This window comes from Myiozetetes cayanensis, unplaced genomic scaffold, assembly GCF_022539395.1.
Source record: "Myiozetetes cayanensis isolate MyiCay16 unplaced genomic scaffold, myiCay2020 scf17, whole genome shotgun sequence".
Lineage (NCBI taxonomy): Eukaryota > Metazoa > Chordata > Aves > Passeriformes > Tyrannidae > Myiozetetes > Myiozetetes cayanensis.
In genome coordinates, this window is record NW_026087378.1 from 11,333,406 (window position 1) to 11,339,564 (window position 6,159).

A 6,159-nucleotide genomic window follows, 5' to 3' on the forward strand; every position below is an offset into this window, starting at 1 on the left:
ACCGCCACCCCCGTCCCGCCGCCTGTGCCGGGGCACCCCCGGCCGCACCCCAGGCATGCCCGGGGCAGCGCTCCCCGGGCAGCCGGCACGGCACTCAGGCACGACCCGCCTGCTTCGAGCGTGATCCGTGCCGGGCCAGGCGCTGGCATTAGGATTATTGGATTGGAGGAGTCCTGGAGCCGCGCAGGAATCTCCTGGAGACGCTTACGACACGCTCAAAGAGCCCCTGCAAGCGCCGTGCGGATTCCCGAGCTCCTTCCTGCTTCCTCCCTTAACGGCTGCCAGTTCATTGTCAGCAACGGGGACGAGGAAAAGGTTTGGCGTGAGGAATTTGGAAGCAAATCCACCCTGATAATACCACAGGAGAAGCAGCCAGCCGAACGGGAGGCCGGCAGAGAGCAAAGGAAACCCGTAGAACCAGCGAGAACTCTTTTTTTTTTTTTTTTTTTTAATCACGAGAAATGCAGAGGCTGAACTTGTAAACAACCCTCCGTCCCCGTGGGGCTGCTTCCCACGCGAGGGGCGGTGAAGGCACAGCATCCCATCCAGGTTCCCGGCAAGGCATTTGTATCTCGGTGCAGAATTTTGTAGCTTATTATCTTGAAAACTTCAAGGGCGCCCGCGTGTACTTTCCTACCCGTGACGTGATGGTCGGGGCCCGAGAGGTGCACAGACAGGTCTGGTGCGGGCAGCACCGCGTTTACACGTGGCCACCAGCACCGAGATACTGTGCCCTGGGACTGGGGTAAAAGGCACTCGAGCCCATGGAAGAGCTCCCCAGTCCCTCCGGAGCACGGCTTGGTGGGATGGGTGGAGGACACCCTGGAATTTCCCCGGGAAGCAGCACTGCTTACTTTCTTGGGGGAGGGGGATGTTTGGGAGGGGAACTCCCGTGGGGCTGGGAGTGGATGGTGCAGCTGGTGGCTCTGGCTTTGTGGCACTGGCATGTCACCCAGGTTTCCATAGCACCAGCATCCATAGCACGGGGCCAAGGGGAGGGAGAGAAGTAGGTCAGACAGGGCTAACAATACCCAGACGTGTCTATCTGCGGCTCAGGCTGATCCAGGAAAGGGGGTGAAATGGAGAAGAAAGGCAGAGAGAAAGAGAGGGGGGAAAACCGGAAAATTCAAAGTATCCACAGTTTGAGCAATGCATTTCTTCTCCTCAGAAAAATAAGGACCTTTTAAAGCCACCTTTGTGTATCAGCGCTGAGCAACCGAGACTAGCACCCACCTCCTGCCCATCTGACAACAGACTACAAGGGAATTCAAATGCTAATTTGGAGCCAGGCTTCTCAATGGGCCTTTCTTTCTGCAGCAGCACCAGGATCAGAGCTCTGGGGAGGCAGCCGTTTGGAACTGTGAGGATGCAGACTCCAGAGAGGGACTGTGGGACACTTTCTCCTCTTCATTCCTCACCTTCGTTTTGTTACCCCTTGTCTTAGTTTTACTTGTTTACATGCAAGTGACTTCAAGGGCAAGGAAAAAGAAAGGCAGGCACAGGGGAGTTGTTGAAGTGAAATTCCCTCGGTAGTGACCCATTTTATTTGCTGAGCCTGCAGAGGCCTTGCCGTCAATGCCACAGCATTTTGGGGGTTGTCTGTTACCGTACGCTCGTTCCGAGCTCTGTATGCATCAGCACCACAACCAGGGAGAACATTATGGGCAGTAAGATCCAGAAGCCTGTTGAGCTGAGTTAACACAGATCTGCTGGGGATGTAACGGACCAAGACCAGAGGAAGCAGTGCTTTGCTCAGGGGGAACTGGGGGGTGGAAGTGCAAGAGCACAACCCTCACTGGAGAGACTGAGATGGGCTGGGGTGGCTGTGGCTGAGCCATGTCATACCTGTGGTTTGAGAGCTGCTGTGTTTGGCTCAAACACCGTCACGGAGGAGCCACAGCGGTGGATGGAGCACAGGGTGTTTCAGACAGGCCAGTGAGAGCAGGCCCCTCGCCTGCAGGCAAGTTCTCCCTTCACATTAACCACAGGCCACAGCCCTGTGCAGTAAAAAACATTCCTGCATTTGATAGTGGGGTGAAACCTAAGCAAAACCAAAGCTATCTGCCACTTTGTATGTTAGCAGGTTGGGAGGAAAATCCACACCTTGAGGATAAAATTTGCTTCATTCTCATCAGTTTTCTACTTCCTAGCAATTACCACTCACAGGAGAGCACCAAGAATTCACCTTTCCCCAGGTGAGGGCAGAGCCACAGTATATATGAGATGAACAGGGCTTAACTTGCCACTTTGAAAATGCCCTCCCTCCAAAGGAAAACTCACACTCCTGCTGTGGTAGCTGAGGGAAGAGCATGCCCAGCTCCAGCCCCCACCAGTGCTGTGCCAGACTCGTGTTCAGGGACTAAAAGTAAAAGTCAGGTAGGGAGAGCAAAAAGGTCAGCACTCAGGAGGACTCACAGAGCACTTGTGGAGTGAGAGAATAAAAGATCAGTGTCTGAGCATGTGCATCAGCCACATTGCTTTGACGTTACACTGCTTGACAAGAGAAAGCTGGATGACCCCAAACTAAGGCAACATTGCCTGCAAGGGGTGGAAGTCAGGGATCATCATGGCCAGCGAAGATGAAAACAGTGAGCTGCTGTGGTCAGTGCTTCTGAGCCTGCAGTTGGTGAGGGGCTAAAATTGGCTGTATTTCATGGATGTGTGTGACCAAGATAACAAGAGCTCAGGACTGTTATCTGCCCTGATACAGCTCCAACAACACACGCTCCCAACACCGGACTGAGTCGCCCCAACACCGGATTGGGTCGCCCCACTGTGAAGTATTTACAGCTTTGCAGCCCCTTGTCCTTCTGGGAGGGTGTGAGGAAATGCAGACAAGGCTTGTTGGGAGGGATAGGAATGGCCACTTGCCCATGCTCTCCTGGCAGCACACAGATTGAACCGCCAAGGAGCTGTGAATGTTCTGCCTGAGTGAAGAAACCTTTCCCGGGAGCAGCCTGATGAGCTCAGCACGGCGCTGCACGGCCAGATGGCTCCTGGGCCAGAGCTGACTCACGGCCACACAGCTCAGGCAGGCAAAACACCCCAGTACCTGCAGGAGACACCGCAGCGCTGCACCCGCGCCCACAGCCAGGCACCCGTCGGGAGAACCCAAAAGGTGTCCTGCCAGCTGCCGTAATTGCAGTGTTGCAGAACTGAAGCGGTGACGGGCCTGAGTTACACGGACAAGCAGAAAAGCACCAGCCCGGTGAACTCCCAACACAGCCCCGAGGGGGTGCGACCACTGAGGGAGCAGAACCGAGGCAACTCTGAGGCAACTCTCCCATTCTCGCAGTGTCAAAGGATGGTGAGCACAAGCCCTGGATGTAAAGGGAAGGGTGATGGATTCAAACAGCGCAGCAGTGGCTTCACAGAGAACTGGGGACTTGCGTATCTGCTTTGCACTAAAGCAGTGTTTATCAGCCTCTACGACTGGCTTGGGTTCTTAGTGAACTACAGACTGGGAAACATGAGCTCTGTCCAGTCTCTGCTGCGGACCACCATTTTCAGAGTACTGAATAAAGGCAAAAAAAAAGAAAATGAAAAGGAAGAAAGGTGAAGTGTAGCCAAAAATCCACTTCAATTGTCCAAAGCAAATATGGGAGGGAGGCTGCACTGGCAAAGCTGTGAGCTGGCAGCGTTAGTGGGTGATGAACGTGGCCATGTTATCTAATATGGCAGAACACGCATCATGCATTTTTAATAGCATTGTTTAGCTTCTATTTGTCACAGCATCACAGCTAGAGGCTGTTTCTAAAGCCATGGGAAATAACAGAAAGGTCATAATTGAATTGTAGGGCTTTTGACTGGAAGTCACACACACAGAAACCCGCAAAGCGTTGGTATAAGATTTCCACGTATTCCCTATTTTCAGATCTCAAATGAAAAGCAAGTCAGCTTCAGCAGTATTTACTGAGGGTAAATCAGGCCTGCAGATTAAGTGTAAGATCCTGAATTGTAGGTGCTTATATGCAAACATGAAGCACATGCAACACATGTCACTGAGACATGAAAAATGAAGTTTATGATGGAGGCAGAACAAATGGATAACATGAGCTATGGAAGGCACATGCAGTGATGATGGATAAGGGGTTCTGTCGTCTCTTCAGAGCAGAAATTTAAGCTCTGATCACTTCTCTCTGAAAGGGCAAATGCTGATTCACGAAGAAAACATTGGTAATTATTTTTGCATTGCAATAACGTCTCCAAAACCCACTCAGAAATGAGCATCTGCTTCACTCCCAGACACGCAAAGTGTCTCCATATGGTTGGATGCCTATGGAACCCTTGAACCAGAGCTGCAGATTCTCTCCACTATTTTCTCTCCGACGAAAGAAACATAATCAAGCTAACAAAGAGGGCCTGGCGCCAGACAGAAAGGTCCTGAGCAGGTAGAAGGCTTCAAGGGCTTTACTTTGATACAGCTTAACACCTCACACGCACACTCAGCTTTATGCATCTCCCTGCAGGTTGGGTCACTGTTTCCAGCCCCGCTCTCCACAAACCTGGAGGGAATCGGGGATGTTGCACGGGGGCTGTGTGACTACCTGGCACATCATTTCTCCAGCAGTTTCGACGCAGGAGGCCACTTCTTTGGCCATTTTCTCCCAGATGGACTACAACACCCAGCAGGCTGAGCTCGGCTTGGATTACAGTCCTCCCTCCCCAGAGCTTGAATGAGGCAAAATGTATCTTCTGGGAAGGCAGATGGGAAAATGAGAGCAGCTGCCCTCCCCTTGCTGTCTGGAGGGCAGGTGTGCCTTTCCCCTTCACAGGAAGGAGACAGTGGAATTCTGAAGTGGAACAAAGGCTTCTCAGAGAAAAACACGTCCCCAAAGCTGCGGTGTGAGCTGTGACAGACACACTCGAGTTCAACTGGGTCTGCTGGAGAGGAAGGTGAGGGTATAAGGCTGACTCCATAAAACAAAAAGCCAGGTAAACATGATGCCCAAGAAGAAACTGTGGAATAAATAAACCTAACAAAATCCTGCATCAATGTTTCTGGCAGGATTTTTATCTCCTGTCTTATTCTCTGCAAGTGCTCATATGCCATGGGACCACCCCCACTTGCAAAAGCATTTACCAGCCAGGGCCTCTGAGGAAAAGGGCTGCTGCTCTCAGCAGTAACTCCACTTGAATTGTTGTTTATTTTCATCTTTCAAACACTGCATGTACATTGTCTAATTATATCTCTTTGATGACTATTTATGTCTTTGCTTGCCTGTGCTGTTCAGAGTCATGTTCTTCCCCTGGAAGTGTCCATACCAAACTTCCTGTTGGATGTGTCAAAGGCTGCCTGGGATTTTGCCCAAGCTTCAAAACAGCTACATAGTTGCAAAGAAGAAAACCCCTCATATGACCTTTCTTCTAACACTGGGAGGATGTTCATGCAGCAGAACTCCTTGTCCGTGTGAACATGGGATGACTTTAATCTCCTAAGAGAAATCTAAAGAGAAAACGCACATCAGAATGCTGTTTGACTACAACAAACATAAGATCAAGAAAATATTGGGCAAAGCAGGTTTTATTTATCACTGAAAATTAGCTAGCAAGAAGTCAGCCACTACAGCCCTCTTCAAAGCCATTTAGCCATTTTCTGTCCTTTTCCAAATGCAGTAACGGGGACTAAAAAGTCCAATCAAAACTAATAAAATGACACATAGTAAATGTACCCCAGAGTATGATATTAATGATACATTATATGAAGCCAACCCCCCCCCATTTTCTGACTGTTGAGAAGGCTTCAGCAGGGATTAGTAAAGGGATTTGCTTCACACTCACTAACCACTAAACAAAGCTGTGAGCAGACGCCACACCTCCACAGTCCTAAGGTCACCTCTTATCTGCCCAACCGGTCCCTTGCAGTTATTTTAACCTGAAGCTGTCCCAGCTCACGATTCCTTGTGGAGGGTTTCGGTCAGGTTGTGAGGGAGCACCCTGAGGGTGCAGAGGCCATGTGGGAAGTGGCCATTCCCACCCTCCACCCGGGGATTCCCAGCGACAGCTCCTCCTTGCTCCCACCCCAGACCCGCCATCCGCAGTCCCTGAGCGGGGCCGGGTTGTTCTGTGGACCCCAAACTCCCAGCCCGGCCCGGCCGGCCCGCGCAGGCCCCGCGGCGGGAGGCGGGGCCGGCCCAGCTGACACGGGCGGCGGGCGGG

The 6,159-nt window shown here is 51.6% G+C and overlaps 1 protein-coding gene across 1 annotated transcript in view; it reads right to left on the minus strand.

The window, feature by feature from the left end:
- CANX (calnexin) overlaps positions 1-6,159 on the minus strand; it is a 44,959-nt gene that overhangs the window by 38,241 nt on the left and 559 nt on the right. The gene's annotated exons all lie outside the window — the stretch shown is intronic.